Source organism: Balaenoptera acutorostrata, chromosome X, assembly GCF_949987535.1.
Source record: "Balaenoptera acutorostrata chromosome X, mBalAcu1.1, whole genome shotgun sequence".
Lineage (NCBI taxonomy): Eukaryota > Metazoa > Chordata > Mammalia > Artiodactyla > Balaenopteridae > Balaenoptera > Balaenoptera acutorostrata.
In genome coordinates this window covers 63,613,327-63,635,341 of record NC_080085.1, presented here as the reverse complement: position 1 = coordinate 63,635,341, position 22,015 = coordinate 63,613,327, and positions in this window count along the sequence as shown.

The window sequence follows — 22,015 nt, the reverse complement described above, 5'->3', positions numbered from 1 at the left end:
GTGAATTGTATCAAACATTTACAGAAAAGTGAACACACATCCTTCTCAATCTCTTCCAAAAAATTGCAGAGGGAGGAACACTCCCAAACTTATTCTATGAGGCCGCCATCACCCGGATGCCAAAACCATACAAAGATACTACAAAAATAGAAAATTATAGACCAATATCACTGATGAATATAGATGCAAAAATCCTCAACAAAATACTAGCAAACAGAATCCAACAACACATTAAGAGGATTATACACCATGGTCACGTGGCATTTATCCCAGGGATGCAAGGATTCTTCAATATATGCAAATCAATCAATGTGATAAACCATATTAACAAATTGAAGAATACAATCCCTATGATCATCTCAATAGATGCAGAAAAAACTTTTGACAAAATTCCACAACTACTTATGATAAAAACTCTCCAAAAAGTGGGTGTAGAGGGAACCTACCACAACATAATAAAGACCATATATAACAAACCCACTGCAAACATCATTCTCAATGGTGAAAAACTGAAAGCACTTCCTCTAAGATCAGGAACAAGACAAGGATGTCCACTCTCACCACTATTCAACATAGTTTTGGAAGTCCTAACCGCGGCAGTCAGAGAAGAAAAAGAAATAAAAGGAATAGAAATTGGAAAAGAAGAGTAAAATTGTCACTGTTTGCAGATGACATGATACTATACATAGATAATTGTACAGAAAACTACTAGAGCTAATAAACGAATTTGGTAAAGTTGCAGTATACAAAATTAATGCATAGAAATCTCTTGCATTCCTATACACTAACAACAAAAGATCAGATAAAGAGATTAAGGAAACAACCCCGTTCACCCCTGCAACAAAAAGAATAAAATACCTAGGAGTAAACCTACCTAAGGAGGTAAAAGACCTGTACTCAGAAAACTATAAGACACTGATGAAAGAAATCAAAGATGACATAAACAGATGGAGAGATATACCATGTTCTTGGATTGGAAGAATCAATATTGTGAAAATGACTGTACTACCCAAAGCAATCTACAGATTCAATGCAATCCCCATCAAATTGCCAATGGCATTTTTCACAGAACTAGAACAAAAAATCTTAAAATTTGTGTGGAGACACCAAAGACCCCGAATAGCCAAAGCAATCTTGAGGGGAAAAAATGGAGCTGGAGGAATCAGGCTCCCTGACTTCAGACTATACTACAAAGCTACAGTAATCAAGACAATATGGTACTGGCACAAAAACAGAAATATAGATCAATGGAAAAGGATAGAAAGCCCAGAGATAAAACCACGCACCTATGGTCAACTAATCTACGACAAAGTTGGCAAGGATATACAATGGAGAAAAGACCGGCTCTTCAATAAGTGGTGCTGTGAAAACTGGACAGCTACATTTAAAAGAATGAAATTAGCACACTTCCTAATACCATACACAAAAATAAACTCAAAATGGATTAAAGACCTAAGTGTAAGACCAGACACTATAAATCTCTTAGAGGAAAACATAGGAAGAACACTCTTTGACATAAATCACAGCAAGATCTTTTTTGACTCGCCTCCTAGAGTAATGGAAATAAAAAGAAAAATAAAAAAATTGGGACCTAATGAAACTTAAAAGCTTTTGCACAGCAAAGGAAACCATAAACAAGATGAAGAGACAACCCACAGAATGGGAGAAAATATTTACAAATGAATCAATGGACAAAGGAGTAATCTCCAAAATATATAAACAGCTCATGCAGCTCAATATTAAAAAAACAAAAAACCCAATCAAAAAATGAGCAGAGGACCTAAATAGACATTTCTCCAAAGAAGAGATACAGATGGCCAAGAGGCACATGAAAAGCTGCTCAATGTCACTAGTTATTAAAGAAATGCAAATCAAAATTACAATGAGGTATCACTTCACACCAGTTAGAATGAGCATCATCAGAAAATCTGTAAACAACAAATGCTGGAGAGGGTGTGGAGAAAAGGGAACCCTCTTGCACTCTTGGTGGGAATGTAAATTGTTACATTCACTATGGAGAACAGTATGGAAGTTCCTTAAAAGCTAAAAATAGAATTACCATATTACCCAGCATCCCACTACTGGGTATATACCTTGAGAAAACCATAATTCAAAAGACACATGCACCCCAATGATCATTGCAGCACTATTTACAATAGTGAGGTCATGGAAGCAACCTAAATGCCCATCAACAGACGAATGGCTAAAGAAGATGTGGTACATATATACAATGGAATATTACTCATCCATAAAAGGAACGAAATTGTTTCATTTGTAGAGACATGGATGCACCTAGAGACTGTCATACAGAATGAAGTAAGTCAGAAAGAGAAAAACAAATATCGTATATTAACTCATATGTAGAATCTAGAAAAATGGTACAGATGAACTGGTTTGCAGGGCAGAAATAGAGACACAGATGTAGAGAACAAACATAGGGGCACCAAGCAGGGAAAGAGAGGGTGTAGTTGTGGTGGGATGAATTGGGAGATTGGGATTGACATACATACACTAATATGTATAAAATAGATAGCTAATTAGAACATGTTGTATAAAAATAAATAAAATTCGAAAAAAATGAGAACCTGCTCTATAAAAAAATAAGATAAAATAATTTAAAACCTAAAAAAGAAAAAAAAAAGTTCAGGGATGGAATAAAGGCACCCAAAGTGTAAAGGAAGAAATAAATTTTTCTTAGTCTGCAGATGATATGATCGTACATGTAGAAAATCTTAAGGATTCCACAAGAAACCTATTAAAACTCAGCAAAGTCATAGAATACAAAGTCAACACACAGAAAATCAGCTTCATTTCTATACTTTAACAACCTAAAAATGAAATTATGAAAACCTTTCCATTCACAATCACATCAAAAAGAATAAAATACTTATTAATTAACCAAGGAGGTGAAAGACTTGTTTAAATATTTAAATATAAAACATTACTGAAAGGAATTAAAGAAGACACAAATAAGTGGAAGGACTTTCTAAGTTCATGCATTGGAAGATTTAATATTGTTAAGATATCAGTACTACCCAAAGCAATCTACAAATTAAATGCAATCCCTAACAAAATCCCAACAATCGCTTTTTGCAGAAATAAAGAAATACATCCTAAAATTCATAGGAAATCTCAATGTACCCTGAATAGACCAAAAACAAAAAGTCTTGAAAAAGAAGAACAAAGCTGGAGGGTTCACACTTCCTGATTTCAAAAAGTACTGCAAAGCTATAGTAATCAAAACACTGTGGTACTGGTATAAAGACAGATATATAGACCAATGGAATACAATAAAAAGCCCCAAATAAGCCCTTATATATAGGGTGAAATGATTTTTGGCAAAGGTATCAAGACTATTCAATGGGTAAAGGGGCATTCTTCAACAAATGGTGCTGGGAAAACTGGATATCCACATGCAAAAGAATTCAGTTGGACACTTACCTAACACCATTTACCAAAATTTAACTCAAAATGAATCAAAGACCTAAACGTATGAACTAAAACTATAAAACTCTTAGAAGAAAACATAGACAAAAGATTTAAGACGTTGGATTTGGTAATGATTTCTTAGATATGGCACCAAAAGCACTGGCAATAAAAGAAAAAAAAATAGAAAAATTGGACTTCATAAAAGTTTTTTGAAAAATTGTGCATCAAAAGAGAGTATAAACAAAATAAAAAGACAACCAACTAAATGGGAGAATATATTTGCAAATCATATATCTTAAAATGGACTAATAATAGAGAATATACAGAGAACTCCTAAAACTAAAGAACAGCAACAACATAAACAACAACAATAGCAAAAGCAACCCAATTCAAAAAATTGAGAAAGGACTTGAATAGACATACTTCTAAAGAAGATGTATGGGGCTTCCCTGGTGGCGCAGTGGGTGAGAATCTGCCTGTCAATACAGGAGACATGGGTTCGAGCCCTGGTCTGGGAAGATCCCACATGCTGCAGAGTGGCTGGGCCCATGAGCCACAATTGCTGAGCCTGCGCGTCTGGAGCCTGTGCTCTGCAACAAGAGGGGCCGCAGCGGTGAGAGGTCCGCGCACCGCAATGAAGAGTGGCCCCGGCTTGCCACAACTAGAGAAAGCCCTGGCACGGAAACGAAGACCCAACACAGCCAAAAATAAATAAATAAATAAATAAATAAATAAATAAATAAATAACAAAGATGTATGAATAGTCAATAAGCACATGAAAAGATTCTCAACATCACTAATCATAAGGGAAATGCAAATCTAAATTACAATAAGATACTGCTACACACTCATTATTATGGCTACTATAAAGAACAAAAAACAGAAAACAAGAAGTATTGGTGAGAATGTAGAGAAACTGGAACACTTATACACTGTGGGAATGTAAAATGGTACAGCTTCTACTCAAAACAGTATGGCAATTCCTCCAAAAAATAAAAAATAAAGCAATTACCATAGGATCTAAACATTCTTCTTCTGGGTATATGCCCACAAACAATTGAAAGCAGGCTCTTGAAGATATATTTGTACACTCAGGTTTATAACAGCATTATTCACAATAACTAAAATGTGGAAGTAACCTAAGTGTCCATCAATGGAAGAATGGATAAACAAAATGTGGTATATTCATACAATGGACTATTATTTAGTAACCTAAAAAAAGTAGGAGATTCTGACATATGCTAAAACATGGATAAATCTTGAAAACATTACACTCAGTGAAATAAATCTGTCACAAAAAGACAAATACTGTATGATTCCACTTATATGAGGTAGTTAGAGTAGTCAAAATCATAGAGACAAAAATGGAAAGTATTATGGTGGTTGTCAGGGACTAAGGGAGGGAAGAATGGGGAGTTATAGTTTAATGAGTATAGTTTCGGTTTTATAAAATGAAGAGTTGTGGAGATGGATGGTGGTGATGGTTGTACAACATTATTGATGTATTTAATATCAACACCACTAAGCTGTCTTAAAAATGGCTAAGATAGTAAATTATATATGATATTTTACCACAATTTAATCAATTGGGAAGGGATGGGAAAAGTTACTCCATGCTATTACTACTCCAAAAGAAGCTGTAATAACTATATTCATTTCAAAGAAAGCAAACTTCAGAACAAGGAAGATTATCAGGGAGAAAGTGGGACATTGCATAATGATAAAGGGGTAATTCTCCAAGAAGACATGACAACCCTAAACATGTATTCATCTAACAAGGGAGCATTAAAAAAACGAGGCAAAAACTCATAGGACTGACAAAAGAATTAGCCAAGCATACTATTACAGCTGGAGATTTCAGCATCATTCTGTTAGTAATTGATAAATCAAGGAAAGAGATAATCAAGAAGGATATGGTGATCTGAAGAGCACTATCAATCAATTTGACCTGTTTAATGTGTAGAGAATACTTCATCGAGCAACAACAGAATACAGATTTTTCTTCCAAATACATGGAATATTCCCCAAATTAGATCCCTTTCTGGGCCACCAAACACACTTTCAGAAATTTTAAAGGATAGAAATTATATAATGTATATTCTTGGATGGCAACAGAAAGACAGCTGGAAAATACCCAAATATCAGAAATTAAATAAGATACTTCTAAATGGAGGACATCAGCATAATGGTGTAGCGAGATGCTCCCTTTGTCTTTCCCCTTCAATCTGTAACCAGTAAAACATCCATGACTCAACAAAGGTGCCCCTGTCCAACACAGCAGGATGACAGAGGATTTCACACATCTGTACATTTAAAGATGAGCAGACTGGAACACATAGAGGAGGCAGAACCAAGGGAATAGCAGAGGTGGTGCCTGTGATCCTGGACCCCTGACCATGGCAGTTGAGCCCACAGACTCAGAGATCCATGTAGCATCAGGAAAGGTAACACACACAATTCCAGCCTACCAGTCACAGCGGCACTTGAAACAGGCAGCAGTGTCAGTCGGGCCTGTGATCTCTACTGTCCAGTCATGGAGGTGCTCACGACTCTGCCCTCTCCCATCTGCAGCAGAGGTGCCTGCAAACCTGATAACCCCAGACACAACAGAGGTGCCCATGACCTTGGCTCCCCCTCAACCATCCCCCTCTCCCAAAAGCTGCTGTGCCTGAAACCCAGGAGACCCTGGCAACAATGAAAGAGCTTGGCATCCTGATGCCCAAGGCCATGATGCCAGTAACACCAGCAGCAGCAAGACATCAATGACCCCAGAGGCACAAGCAGCAACAACAAGGGCACCGGACAACACCTCTGACATAGATGGTGGAGAATAGAAAGGGCCAATCTCAAATATAACCAGAGGTAGCACAGGTGAGCAAAACCAAAAACTTGTGCTATAGCACCATCTACTGGAAAACAAAAGAAAGGCGTCTAATTACTAGCCTGTTGAATCTTTAGAATCAAGTAAAAAAAACCAAAAAATCAAGTAAAAAAAAAAAAAAACCAGGCTTCCCTGGTGGTGCAGTGGTTGAGCATCTGCCTTCCAGTGCAGGGGACGCGGGTTCGAGCCCTGGTGTGGGAAGATCCCACATGCCGTGGAGCGACTAGGCCCGTGAGCCACAATTGCTGAGACTGCGTGTCTGGAGCCTGTGCTCCACAACAAGAGAGGCCGCAATAGTGAGAGGCCTGTGCACCGCGATGAAGAGTGGCCCCCGCTTGCCGCAACTAGAGAAAGCCCTCGCACAGAAACGAAGACCCAACACAGCCATAAAAAAAAAAAAAAACCTTTACCTAAAGAAGAAAGGTGTTCAATACTTTAAATGCACCAGCAGAGGGATAACACATCAAGCACTATGAAGAGCCACGGTAACACTGTATCACAAAATGAAATGACAGTTCTCCAGAAACCAAACTTAAAGTCACAGTATATTGCAGTCTAACTGATAGAGAATTCAAAATAGCTGTCATGAAGAAACTCAAGGGGCTACAAAGAAACTCAAAAAGGCAGTTCAGTGAGCCCAGGAATAACATTAATGAACAGAAGAAATACTTAACCACAGAGATGATACCCTAAGAAAGAATTGAACAGAAATTCTGGAGCTGAAGAACTCAGTAAATAAGATGAAAAATGCATTGGAGGGCTTCCCTGGTGGCACAGTGGTTGAGAATCTGCCTGCCAATGCAGGGGACACGGGTTTGAGCCCTGGTCTGGGAAGATCCCACATGCCGTGGAGCAACTGGGCCCGTGAGCCACAATTACTGAGCCTGCGCGTCTGGAGCCTGTGCTCCACAATAAGAGAGGCCGCGATAGTGAGAGGCCCGTGCACCGCAATGAAGAGTGGCCCCCGCTTGCCACAACTAGAGAAAGCCCTCGCACAGAAACGAAGACCCAACACAGCCAAAAATAAATAAATAAATAAATTTTAAAAATGCATTGGAAAGCATTGGAATTAGAGCAGACCATATGGAAGAGAGAACTAGTAAACGCAAAGATAAATATCTAGAAATAATACACCTAAAAGAAGAGAGAGAATTAATATCTAAAAAAGAATAAGTTGTATGAGAACTGACTCTATTAGGAAGGGCAACATTGAAATAAAGGGTACCCCAGAAAGAGAAGAGTGAAAGAAGGGAGCAGACAGTTGATTTAAAGAAATAAATGCAGAGAATGTCCCAAGCCTAAGGAAGAAAGTGGATATACCAGTCCATGAAGCCAAGAGAACACCTGACTACTGCAATTCAAACAGGCCTTCTCCAAGCCATATTATATTGAAACCATCAAAAGTAGATGACAAGAAAAAAATTTACAGGCGGCTAAAGAAAAAAGGATGGTAACTTAAAACGAATCTTCTTTGGGCTATCAGCAGAAACTCTACAGGCCAGAAGAGAGTGGAATGACATACTCAAAATTTGTAAAGATAAAAAAATTCAGCTCAGAATACGCTATCCAGCAGTTATTCAGATATGAAGGAGAAATAAAGGCTTTCCCAGACAAACAAAAGTCTTGATGAACTCATCAACACTAGAGCTGCCTTGCAGGAAATTTTGAAAGAAACACTTCTACATGAAAAGAAAAAAGGCAAAATACACAAAAATTTGAGTAAGGGGATAAATAAACAGACAGAATCAAAAATTGCAATTCAGGGCTTCCCTGGTGGCGCAGTGGTTGAGAATGCCTGCCAATGCAGAGGACACGGGTTCGAGCCCTGGTCTGGGAAGATCCCACATGCCGTGGAGCAGCTGGGCCCGTGAGCCACAGTTACTGAGCCTGCGCGTCTGGAGCCTGTGCTCCACAATAAGAGAGGCCGCGATAGTGAGAGGCCCGTGCACCGCAATGAAGAGTGGCCCCCGCTTGCCACAACTAGAGAAAGCCCTCGCACAGAAACGAAGACCCAACACAACCATAAATAAATAAATAAATAAAAGCTTTATTTAAAAAATTGCAATTCTACATCACAATAGATTGTTAAACACTTAATTATAGCACAAAGTTAAAAGGGAAAAAAAGCAGTAAAAATAGCTGGACCTACTTCAATTTGGAAATGAACTCACAACATAAAAAGGGATAATTTGAGACAAAAAAACATGAAAAGGGAAGAGGAAAAGGATGCAACCCATATAGGCAAATGAATGTAAGATGCTATCAGAAGAAAAAGGACTATTTAAAATCTTTTTTATTGGGGTATAATTGCTTTACAATGGTGTGTTAGTTTCTGCTTTATAGCAAAGTGAATCAGCTATACATACACATATATCCCCATATCTCCTCCCTCTTGCGTCTCCCTCCCACCTTCCCTATCCCACCCCTCTAGGTGGTCACAAAGCACTGAGCTGCTCTCCCTGTGCTATGCAGCGGCTTCCCACTAGCTATCTCTTTACATTTGGTAGTGTATATGTGAAAAAGGACTATTTTATCTGTGAGATGTTTTATACAAACCTCATGGTAACCACAAGACATAAATGTAGAGCAGGAACATGAAACATAAAAAAGAGGAAAACTGAGAAAACGTCATAAAAATCCACCAAACCAAAATGGCAGAAAGAAACACAAGGAAAAAGAAACAATGGATATACCAAGCAACCAGAAAACAGAAGATAAAATGGCAGTACGAAGTCCTCAGTTATCAATAATCACCTTAAATTTAAAGGGTTGAGTTCCCCAATCAAAAGACACAGCATGACTGGACAGATTGAAAAACAAGACCCAACTGTAAGCTGCTTCCTGGAGACTCATCTCAGTTCTAAAGACAAACCTACATTCAAAGTGAAGGGATGGAAGTTGATACTCCAAGCAAATGGCAGCTAAAGAAAATGGGTATAGCCCTACTCACATCAGACAAAATAGACTTCAAATCAATAAAAGTAACAAGACACAAAAATGGACATTATATAATAATAAAGGGAACAATTAATCAAGAAGATGTAACAGTTATTAATATATATGCACCTAACATAGGAGCATCAAAATATACAAAGCAATTATTAATAGATGCAAAGGGAGAAATTGATGGCAACACGATAATAGTAGCGGACTTTGCCACCCCACTTACGTCAATTGATAGATCATCCAGGCAGAAAGTCTGCCTAGAAACAGTGACCTTTAATGAAATATTTGATCAGATGGACTTGATGGATTTATACAAAACTTTCCATCCAAATGCAGAAGAATACGTGTTCTTCTCAAGTAGACATGGAACATTCACAATAAATGTTGGGACACAAAATATCTCAATAAATTGAAGAAGGTTGAAATCATACCAAACGTATTTTCTGATCACAATGGTATAAAACTAGAAATCAACTGCAAGAAGAAAGCTGGAAAAATCACATACATATGGAGACTAAAAAAGATGATATTGAATAACAAATGGGTCATTAAAGAAATAAAAGGAGAAATACAAAATTACTTGAAGACAAATGAAAATGAAAATATGACACACCAAAATCTATGGGATGCAGCAAAATTGGTACTAAGAGGGAAGTTTATAACAATACAGACCTACCTCAAGAAACAAGAAAAACCTCAAACAATCTAAGCTTATACCTAAAGGAACTAGAAAAAGAAGAGCAAAAGAAGCCTAAAGTCAGTAGAAGAAAGGAAATAATAAAAAATAGAGCAGAAAAGAGCATGTTATTTCTTTTGTGGGTGATGAAAATGTTGTAAAATTGATTGCAGTGATGGTTGTACAGTTCAGAATATGCTAAAAACCACTGAACTATACATTTTAAATAGGTAACTATGTTATGTGAATTATATCTCAATAAAACTGTTATAATAAAAATAAAAAAAGAACAGAGCAGAAATAAATGAAATAGTCTAAAAAGATAACAGAAAAGATCAATAAGTTAAGACCTGGTTCTTTGAAAAGATGAAAAAGTTGACAAACCTTTAGCTAGACTCACAAAGAAAAATAGAAGGTTCTGACAAATAAAATCAGAAATGGAAGAAGAGAAATAACAATGGATACCACAGAAATAGATAGGATTATAAAATAATATTATGAACAGCTATATACCAACAAATTAGACAACCTAGAAAAAAATGGACAAATTCTAAGAATCATACAACATTCCAAGACTAAATAATGAAGAAATAGAAAACATGAATAGACTTATTACTGGTAAAGAGATTGAAACACTAATCACAAACCTCCCCAAAACCAAAAGTCCAGGACGTTACAGGTGAATTCTATGAAACATTCAAGGATTTAATACATAGATGTCTCAAACTCTTCCAAAAAGCTGAAGAGGAGGGAACACTTCCTAACTCATTTTATGAGGCCAACATTACAATCATACCAAAACCACAGAAGGACAACACAACAAAAGAAATTACAATGCAAAATCTCTGATGAACATAGATGCAAAAATCCTCAAAAAATATTAGCAGACTGAATTTAAAAATGCATTAAAAAAATCATACACCACTATCAAGTGGAATCTATTCCAAGTATGCAAGGATGGCTCAACATCTACAAATCATCAACGTGATATACCACATTAACAAAATGAAGGATAAAAATCATATGATCATCTCAATAGATGTATAAAAATCATTTGACAAGATTCAAGAACCATTCATGATAAAAACTTTCAAAAATGTGTATACAAGGAACATATCTCAACATAATAAAGGCCACATATGACACACCCACAACTAACATCATACTCAATGATGAAAAATAAAAAGCTACCCCTGTAAGACTAGAAACAAGACAAAAATGTCTACTCTTGCCACATTTATTCAACATAGTATTGGAAATCCTAACCATAGCAATTAGACAAGAAAAAGAAATGAAAGACATTCAAATTTGAAAAAAAGAAATAAAACTGTCATTATTTGTGGATGACAAAATTTTTAACAGAAAAACCTAAACACTCCAGAAAAGAGCTGTTAGAACTATTAAATGAATTCTGTAAAGTTTCAGGATACAATATCAATACAAAAAAATCTGTTCATTTCTATACACTGATGACAAACTAGCAGAAAAATAAATTAAGAAAACAATCCCATTTACAATCACAACAAAAAGAATAAAATACATAGGAATAAATTTAACCACAGATGTGAGAGACCTGTACATGGAAAACTGTAAGACGTTGTTGAAAGAAATTGAGAAAGACACTAAGAAATGGAAAGAAACTCCATGTTCATATATTAGAAAAATTAATAATGTTAAAATGCCCATGTCAGAGTAGGCAAATTCATAGAGACAGAAACTAGAGTAGAAGTTATGAGGGGTTGAGGTGAGGGGCGAAAGGGGAGGTATTGTTTAATGGATACAGAGTTTCTGTTTAGGATGATGAAAAAGATGTGGAAATGTGTAGTGGGGATGGTTGCACAATATTATGACTGTGTTAATGCCACTGAATTATACACTTAAAAATGCTTACAAGGGTACTTTTAATGTTTTGTATAAATGACCACAATTTAAAAGTCATCTGAGTGATATTAACGACCTTAACCTGTTGTCTTATTTGTTGAGCTATTTGCGTAACTTTGCCTGTGTTTTTTATCCACATGCAGCAAGTAGTACCATTGAGAAAACAAACACCCCATTGTTTGGCCAGTAGAGAGTCCCAGGCTAGGTGATTATCAACAACCATATCTGCCAAAGAGCCTTGGCCTTCAATTAGGACTTTGAGGGCCATGGCACTTTGAATCACATGTTTGGATATTGTTTTGAACATTTTGTAATTGGCATCCATTATTTAATTGTGTTGTAGAATATTTTGGGCTCCTGAGGTGGGACCAGTGATTCCCAATGTAGTCAGCAGATTTAGCTCAGTTGGTAAGAATACAGCATGCTTCATGCATGGCGACAAGATTGATTCAGTTTGTTTAGGGGCATGACCCTAAAAGAGCACATTTGGCTCCAAATTGCAGATGGTATAAGTCAAATTAAGAGGAGAAGTTTGAGGTGGAAGGATAAGTAAAAGCAGAAGCAAAAAGTATTTAGGACAATGAAACCAATAAACCTCAGAGGCTAAATCTTAGATTTAGCGTTTTGCACAAGCAACCAAGAATTAATGTGTTGCCAGTAAGCATTTTGATCACGGCAACATAGGGAGCCATTTTGAATAGCTGCAGTTAGTACTTTAAAGAGAAGTCCAGGAGAACTATTACCGTTTAGGTTTGGAGATGTGGCCGGGCATTTTGTCTGATAAAGGATGGAATGTGCTGTTGTGAAGGTTTCCTTAAGATCAGCTGGACAGACTGCAATATGGCCAGGCAGTTGAGAGGTGCCTTTATGGCATGCCCAACAATTGGTATGCTTTAAGACATGGGCTGTTTGCTCATTGAGGCTTAAATAAAAATTGCTTGCAGATAATGGTATATTAGGGGGTGTGAATAGAAAAGCAGAAGGGAGAGTAGCTTGTGGTGGTTGGGGCTGAACTGGGGAAGAATGAAAGTTGGGAAGAGCTGCAAGAGGTATGAGGGGTGCAGGAGATGTTTGCTAGGAGGTGGGATGAGGGCGTGGGGTCATGGAAGATTCGATCTGGGATGAGTCCAAGAGTCGGATGGGGAATGAGTCCATTTGTGGGCTGAGGTAATAAGTGGGGATGAGTCCACCAGCTGAGCTGAGCTCATCTGATGATCCATTAGGCCATCAGGGAGTTGGTTGAGGGCAAGGTCATAACCCTCACTTGGGTTTGTAATAATGTTGGGCCAAATTTAAGACATTAAGGCATAAAATGTTGTTGGTCACAGAGTCACAGAAATGTATGAATGTACTGGGATAACGAGGCACACAATGAACAACAAAAGAGATCACTATCTTGGCATCATATTGGGGATATAATAACCTCCAAGGAGCCTGTTTCATATGTCCCCACATGAGGCTTGTATTTTGACATGTATTTTGAGAGGTGAGGGCTTGGCATTAATTTAAGAAGCTTAAGAGTATGGCATGCCACAAATATGTAGGCTTCCTCCTGTGTGTATGACTCCTTTTGAGTTTTGAATAGCCTGTAGAGGCTGCTTTAAACATTGTAGAAAATGTTGTCAGTGAGGTGGGGATGAAATGTTGTTCCATCTAGTGATTGGCTATGGCAGTGATATTGAAGAGGTCAAGTAAGTGTGGAAGTCAGCATGGCTGTAATTCAGTCCAATGGCTGTATCTCCTGTCTCCAGGTGGAGTCGTCTCAATGGCCTGTGGAACCCCAGGCCCAGAATGTTACCCAAAGTAGGCATAGCTAGGCTGTGAAAAGTCAGAAGGCCAAATAATAGCATATGAGCCATGTGGATGCTACAACCTGAGGCACGTGGGGCCGCTGAACCAGGATGGGCACAGTGTGGATCGCTTGATGTCCCCATTCTTGGTCTGTATGGTTAGGGATAGCCTGCATTCCTTGGCAGAGGGTGCTCTTGAGTAACAACGATTTTAATCTTTCTTGACGCTCTCTGCTATTCACACTCTTGTGGATGTGGGTCCTGGAGTGATGATCTCTACTTCCTGAGTGAGATCATCATGTCATTATTAATTAAATATGCTTGGTAGCCAGAAAACTTTGACAAAGCTTGTGCCTTAGGTATATCATCAATATCATTATCAGGGTGCCAGATTATTTGTCGCAGATGCCGGAGGGCATTCAGTACTCTGTGGATCAGAACTAACAATCCATCCTTGGTGGAGCTGTCATCTGACTTGGGATGCAGGCGAGAAAGAAAAAGGGGTAGATGAAAGGAGAAGAGAGACAAAGAGCAATGCCTACCCCAATATGAACTTTTAAACCCTGATATGCCAAGTGTCACCACAGAGAGCAAGGAAAGGCAACTGATGTGTTTTCAGTGCATTTTGACATGGAGTAGCAGACCCCAAGGCTGGTCATTTAGTATAATGAGGGCCAATGGAAGGAGAAAGACCCATTTAGATCATCACATTTCTTCTTCTTCTTTCCGTAAGGTGTAAGCACAGGATTGTGACAGTCTATAAGAGTGACTGCCTTGGGCCAACAGAGAAGGTGAAAGTTCCATAGAACGCCTTGTTCAAGAGTTTGTATTTTTGTTGTGTATTCTTAAAATTAAAGTGAGCGCATTGAACACTGTCAGTAACATCTGGAACTCCAAAGGGAATGAGGAGTCTTTTTGTGAGGCCCTGTTCCCTTCAACAGTAGCATGTCTAGTGGGGTGGGTGAGTAAGATGTCAGTATATATATTCACCATGATCAAGACATAATGAGCAGCACCCGTGATGGGGGTGTGGGGGGGAGTGGCCCAATAAAACCTACTTGTCAACAATGATACTGGAAGGTTCCCCATGGGGTGGCACTGCAGGGATTATATCGCTAATGTTAGGTTTTCCTGTAGAGAGTGAATTAGCTTGTCATCCTGTGGGCCACTGCAGAGGAGAGGGGTAAACCCTTTGCATTCAGCCCAAGCTTCAAGGGCAGAGAATCCTCTATGACCTGTCTCATGGGCCCATTGGGTCAAATTTAAGAAAATGGTATTTGCAGTGTCATCTAAGGAAGTCTGACCCTAGTCTCTAAAATTTGTACTAATCTATCAGACTGGGCATTAGTTTGGGCATCAGTAGAATAACCCTTGGTGTGGGCAGAGATATCCATCACCCTAATATATATCGTTTCTATCTGAAAGGCAGGGAATTTACAATATTATTTACCTCAAAGGGGGTACCCTTGAATGGGAAATTGTTGTTGTTGCCAGTGGCCAGACCAAATCATTAGACCTTTGGCAGTGACCCAGGAGTCTGTAAAGATGTGTACTTGAGACCAGTTGTTGGTCAGCGTATCCTCCAAAACCAATACAACTTCGAGGAGTTTGGTCAATTGTGTCAATTGTGGGTGCCATCCTTTGTCAGGGGTGTTCTGGTTAGGAGATTAAAAAGCAGCATACCTCCAACAAGTTCCATCACATTTGGTGATGGCGCTGATGTCATAAAGTATATGAACTTCCTTTGCTGTTCACTCAGTTGATCGCAAGCGGATCCTCAGGTAGCCAGGGGTTTTGAGAGAGAGGTGACCTCCTCCAGCACCGTGGCATCTGGCAAAGAAATGGTAATAGGGGAGACCACCTCTTCTTGCAGGGTAGAGGGCCAGGCATACCTCTACTCTGTATGTACTAATTCCATTTCAGCAAGAAGGCCTTGGTTGCAATGCAAAACTTGTGTGGTGCTGCTTCCATGAGCCAGGGTATAATGGGCAGCTGGGTGCAGAGGGTCACAAGTTCAAGTCCTGTGAGAGCCTCCATTTCCAGGAGGGCTTAATATGCAAGCAGAAGTTGCTCTAATGATATGTAATGCGGGGCCAAAAGGGGCAGTCTATTGCACCAGAAATTTGTGGTGGCTATCATGTGTGATTCATAAACTCCAAGAATCACAGGAGGTGGTTGCCAGAGCTTCCACCATAAAAGAGTCTCCAAAGAGCACTAAATGAGGTACACTGATTCTAGAGACTTCTGTTTTAAAGGGCCCCACTCACAGTGGGCCAACTTGTGAGAGATTGAGTGAATAGGCTATAATAGTGTTTGTAAATGGGGCCTATGTGGCCTCCAGGAGCTGGAGACCTAATAGTGCTGGGCCTTCATGAGAGTACTTGAGAATAACAAAGCTAAGAGTTGCTTTTTAACTACATCAGGAATGGAGCAACCCTCAGCAGTCTAAGGGATGCCTAAGGATTTAGCTGAGGTGCCCAGCCCTTGAAACAAATGCCAGCCCATTTCCTCTCAGTAACTGCCGTGGTGACTATCTTGTTATGAGAGTCTGTACTGATTTTCCTTGCAGGAGGAAGTCAGCATTGTAGTTCCAGATCTGGGTATCTGGGGACAAGTGGATTGGGTTAAGGTATTGCCATCAGAGGTTGTATGCTATGGCTGAGCTATTGAAGTACCCCATGGACAACTGACTAAAGGTGTATTGTGTCACTTCAAGGATGAGTGTGACCTGAGACTTAGAAGGTGTTACAGTAGGCCTTGAAAATAGAGCATATCAGCCAGGTCTATAACAGCAAATATCTGTCAGTTGAAGATTGAACGGCCTCGGTCATATCAATGGTGTTAGATGTAGGGTCCTTAATGGGTGAGACGGTGGCATTAAGTTTGCGATAATCCACTGTGAGGTACCAAATCCACTGTGAGGCACCATTTATTTTTTTCAGGTTAATCAACAGTCAAAATTGGACAGTGAAACATAAACAGTGGGGATAATTATCCCCCCACTTTATACATCTTGTGTAATGGGTCCCAATCCTTAAAAGCACTATTTCAATTTATATTGGGCCGTATTAACAATTGTAAGGAGTTGGGATAGATCTAGAGGGTCCTATGTGGTGAGGCTAACCGTATGGACTTAAGTGTTAATGTTATTCCAGGAGGCCACTGAGCTAGTTAGAACATCCATCCCATAAGGGGAAATCCAAGGGGGGTGGGAGCTGTGACCACTGAAAAATTAGTCAAATTATTGTGCAAATGGTTGATGTAAGGCAGACTTCTTTACTTTCCTTCTTATGTCTGACAATGCCCTGGAAAACTTAGAGAGTTCTTCCTTTAAATTCAGTGGGGTTTCTGGGGATCACCAATGTAATTTGGGAACCAGTATCAATCAAGGCCATAAAAGGTATTGTATGACAACTAATGGACTAGCACTGGAGAGTTTCCTCAGGGAGTCACTGGGCACCTGGGGACATGCCTTATGTTATGGAATAGGGCAGTTGGCCCTGTACCATGGGGATGTGTTCAAGAGAGAAGGAGATTGGGTATTTTGTGCAGCTTGTCATAGAAGAGCTGGAGCTCCTCAGGGATAGTACCCAGAATCAGATAGGTGGGGAAGCCCAGGTCACAGACTCACCAATAACAAGTCTTTCGGTGAGGGCTCCACAGTGGTGGGAGGTGGCCCAGGAAAAACCTGAAATGGGGTCTCACCTCAGTAGTAGTTACCGTGGCAAGTGAAGAGCTAGATCTCAGGACCCTCGTCATGAGCAGTCAACTGATTCTAGGCCATCTAGGCCACCTAATAGCCACTTGAATAATCAAAGGCAGTGGGGAAGCCCTATAATTTGGAGGTGCTCCCATGAGAAATAACTGCCAGGTGTTGGTTTCAAAAGGAGCCTGCTCAGGACTGGCTTTGGTTTCCTGCCCATTGGAGTGCTTAGAATAATGATATACTGAATGAACTATAGCAATTTTCCTTAATAATCGTCCCCCTCGATGTACTCTAGTTCATGAAGGCATGCTCGTTTTCTACTGAAACGGTAGAGTGAGTTACTTTATATGCTATGGACACCCAATGGAGCAAGGAAAAGGCCACGAGCCATGCCCATGAATGTTCAGGTGAATGGACACCGTGCACCTATTTCCATAAGTTTAGTGGAACCCATAATAAATTATTAAGGAACACAAATATGACAGACAATTGGCTCATCTTGGCAGAACTTAAAGTTAATTCAAAGATAGCATTATATAGGCACAGAAGCCAATCAGCACCCTTTTCATTGGATAATTGCTTAAATCTTTTAATGAAATTTGAATTTCCAGTCAAATCAAACCTAGACCCCTGTTTTTGTTTCCTCTCCCTTGTATTTTTTATTTTGCAGTGGTTATAACATATGCTTCAGGGGATCGTCTCTACCCAACTCATGTTGGTAAGCTTCTATATTAGTTTCCTGAGGCTGCTGTAACAAATGACCACAAACCTAATGGCTTAGCACAACAGACATTTGTTTTCTCTGAGTTCTGGAGGCAAGAAGTCTGAAATCAGTTTCACTGGGCCACAATCAAGGTGTCTGCAGGATTGTTGTGCTCCTTTCAAGAGGCTCTACCAGACTATCTCTTCTTGCTTCTTCCAGCTTCTCGTGGCTACTGGCATTCCCTGGTTTTTGGCCACATCACTCCGATCTCTGCCTCTGTGATCACACTGCCTTCTCTTCTTCTGTCTCAAGTATCCCTAAGCCCCCTCTTATGAGGTCGCTTGTGGTTGCACTTACCCAAGGTCCCACTTCGGTAATCTGACACAGTTTCCAAATCTCAAGATCCTTAACTTAATTGCCTCTGCAAAGTCTTTGCCATATAAGGTGATATTCAAATGCTCAGCAATGGGATGTGTATATCTTGGGTGGCCATTATTCAGTCTACAGCAGCATCCTCCTCCAGGGAGTTCCAATCAATATCATTAGGATTAGGAAAATCCTCTGTGGTTGCCGCACAATTAGCTTTAGAGACCTTGGGCTTAAGCGGAGAGCAGAGTGTACAGGAGCCCTCTGGCTTGTTGATATGCTTCAGTGCTTAAGAGGACCCACATTCACTGCTTGTTTTACAGTTAAGCAGTAAGATCATTGTGCCCTCTGGCCTATTAGGAGGTTCTGAGATAAGGCATTCAGTGCCACTTTTCATAAACATTTGTGTCACAGGACAACATGGGTGTTTTCTCCTACAATGTACAAGCCTGAGGATCAGGATATGTGTGAAAGAAACCTGAGCAGCAGCATCAGAGGGATTTAAGAGTCCTAGTGGGCTGTCTGCACTTATAAATGTAGAGCTCAGCATGGCTGCTTTTTAGACTTGTTTCTGTCTTTTTTTTTTTAATCCTCTAATTACTGCTTTTTCATGAGCAACCACCTGATGGGCCTGTATATAGCACAGGGTATAAGTCTTTCCCTTGAGAGCTCTACAGAACAGAGGGTAAAGGCTTGTTAGACACACAACCAACTGGTCACAGGGTTAGGGTCTTTCCCCTGAGCCTAGCGTCAGTCACAACTTATGCATTTAAAGACACACAGAGACAGGGAATTTAAAACAACTATGATGAAGATATTAAGTGACCTAATGGGAGAAATAGACGGCATGCAAGAACAGATGGGTATTGTAAGCAGAAGGATGGAAACTCTAAGAAAGAATCAAAAGTAAATGTTGAAAATTTAAAATGCCTACAGATATGAAGAATACCTTTGATGTGTACTGCAACTGATGAAGTAATCAGTGAGCTTAAATATATGGTCATACACACTTTGTAAACTGAAATACAAAGAGAAAAATATGGAAAAAATAACACCATTGAAATAGTGTAGGAGAAGTTTCAAAGGTACAAAAGAAGCATAATTGGAACGCCAGGAGGAAAAGAAAGAGAGAATGAAGCAGAATAAATATTTGATGTAATAATGGCTGAAAATATTCCAAAATTAATGACAGACACCAAAACATGGATCTAAGAAGCTCAGAAAGCACCAAGCAGTATAAATACCGAAACAACTAGAATATCATATTCAAGCTGCAGAAGAACAGACAATGAATGAAATCTTGAAAGAAGCCATGGGAAGCAGGGAAATGCCATAACTATAGAGGAACAATGATAAGAATCATATCAGACTTCTGGTCAGGAACCACACACACAAGAAGAGAGTGGAGTGAAACAGTTAAAATGTTGAAAGAAAAATCCACCAACCAAGCAATCTATATCCGGTGAAATTATCCTTTGAAAATGAAGGCAAAGTAAAGACTTCCTCAGACAAAGCCAAGCTGAGGGAATTCATTGCCAGCAGACCTGCTGTGCACAAAATACTAAAAGAAGTTCCTCAGAGAGAAGGAAAATGATAAAGGTCAAAAACTCAGATCTACGTAGGGAAAGGAAGAACAGAGAAGAAGGAATCAATGAAAGTAAAATAAAACCACTTACTGTTCTTATTCTTAGCTGATCTAAAAGATATACAGATTGCCAACAAACACATGAAAGAATGCTCAACATCATTAATCATTGGAGAAATGAAAATCAAAACTACAATGAGATATCATCTCACACCGGTCAGAATGGCCATCATCAAAAAATCTAGAAACAATAAATGCTGGAGAGGGTGTGGAGAAAAGGGAACACTCTTGCACTGTTGGTGGGAATGTAAATTGATACAGCCACTATGGAGAACAGTATGGAGGTTCCTTAAAAAACTAAAAATAGAACTACCATACGACCCAGCAATCCCACTACTGGGCATATACCCTGAGAAAACCATAATTCAAAAAGAGTCATGTACCAAAATGTTCATCGCAGCTCTATTTACAATAGCCAGGACATGGAAGCAACCTAAATGTCCATCATCGGATGAATGGATAAAGAAGATGTGGCACATATATAATGGAATATTACTCAGCCATAAAAAGAAACGAAATTGAGATATTTGTAGTGAGGTGGATGGACCTAGAGACTGTCATACAGGGTGAAGTAAGTCAGAAAGAGAAAAACAAATACCGTATGCTAACACATATATATGGAATCTAAGGGAAAAAAAAGGTCATGAAGAACTTGGGGTAAGACGGGAATAAAGACACAGACTTACTAGAGAATGGACTTTAGGATATGGGGAGGGGGGAGGGTAAGCTGGGACAAAGTGAGACAGTGTCATGGACATATATACACTACCAAACGAAAAATGGATAGCTAGTGGGAAGCAGCCGCATAGCACAGGGAGATCAGCTCGGTGGTTTGTGAACACTTAGAGGGGTGGGATAGGGAGGGTGGGAGGGAGGGCGACGCAAGAGGGAAGAGATATGGGAACATATGTATATGTATAACTGATTCACTTTGTTATAAAGCAGAAACTAACACACCATTGTAAAGCAATTATACTCCAATAAAGATGTTAAAAATAAATAAATAAAATGAAAGATAACTGCTTGTTTAAAGTAATAATGGTAACAACGTATTGAATAACTATATCACACTGATAAGTGAAATGAATGACAGTATTGCCATTAGGAACAGGAGGAAGGAATGGGGAAGACTCTGATATAAGGTACCTGTAGTACACATGAAGCAGTGTAGTGCTATTTGAAGGTGGACTTTGATTAGCTATAAATGTATATTGCAGACTCTAGGTTAACCACTGAAATTTGTTTAAAATCATAATCAATATGCTAAAGGAGAAGATAAAATGGAATCATATGCAATGCTCAACTGAACCCAGAGAAGGCAGAAAAAGAGGGGAAGAAAGAACCAAGAACAAGTGTAATGAATAGGAAACAGTTACAAATATAGTAGATGTTAATTCATCTACGTCAATAATGACTTTAAATGTGAATGGTCTAAATATACAAATTCAAAGACATATTGTCAGGGTGGATTGAAAAAAACAAACCCCAGAAACCAGTAGCATAGAAATCTTAAAAACGCAAAAACTAGAGTGGGAGATTTTAAAATACCTTTCAAAATTGGACAGATAGGTTAAGTAATAAAATATAATAAATAAACATATACAGACAATGCCATTAATCTTAAAACTTTCAAAATTCAATACCCATCAAAGATTTAGAAAGACTATCACACACAAAAATATCAAACCCCAGAAATACTCTTGCAAATGTCTGCAAGAAATAGTCTTTATATATAAAGAAAAGAAGAAATGTCTCAAATAAGTGAGCTCAGATGTCATTTTAAGAAAGGAGGGAGGGCTTCCCTGGTGGCGCAGTGGTTGAGAATCTGCCTGCTAATGCAGGGGACACGGGTTCGAGCCCTGGTCTGGGAAGATCCCACATGCCACGGAGCAGCTGGGCCCGTGAGCCACAACTACTGAGCCTGCGCGTCTGGAGCCTGTGCCCCGCAACGGGAGGGGCCGCGATAGAGAAAGGCCTGCGCACCGCGATGAA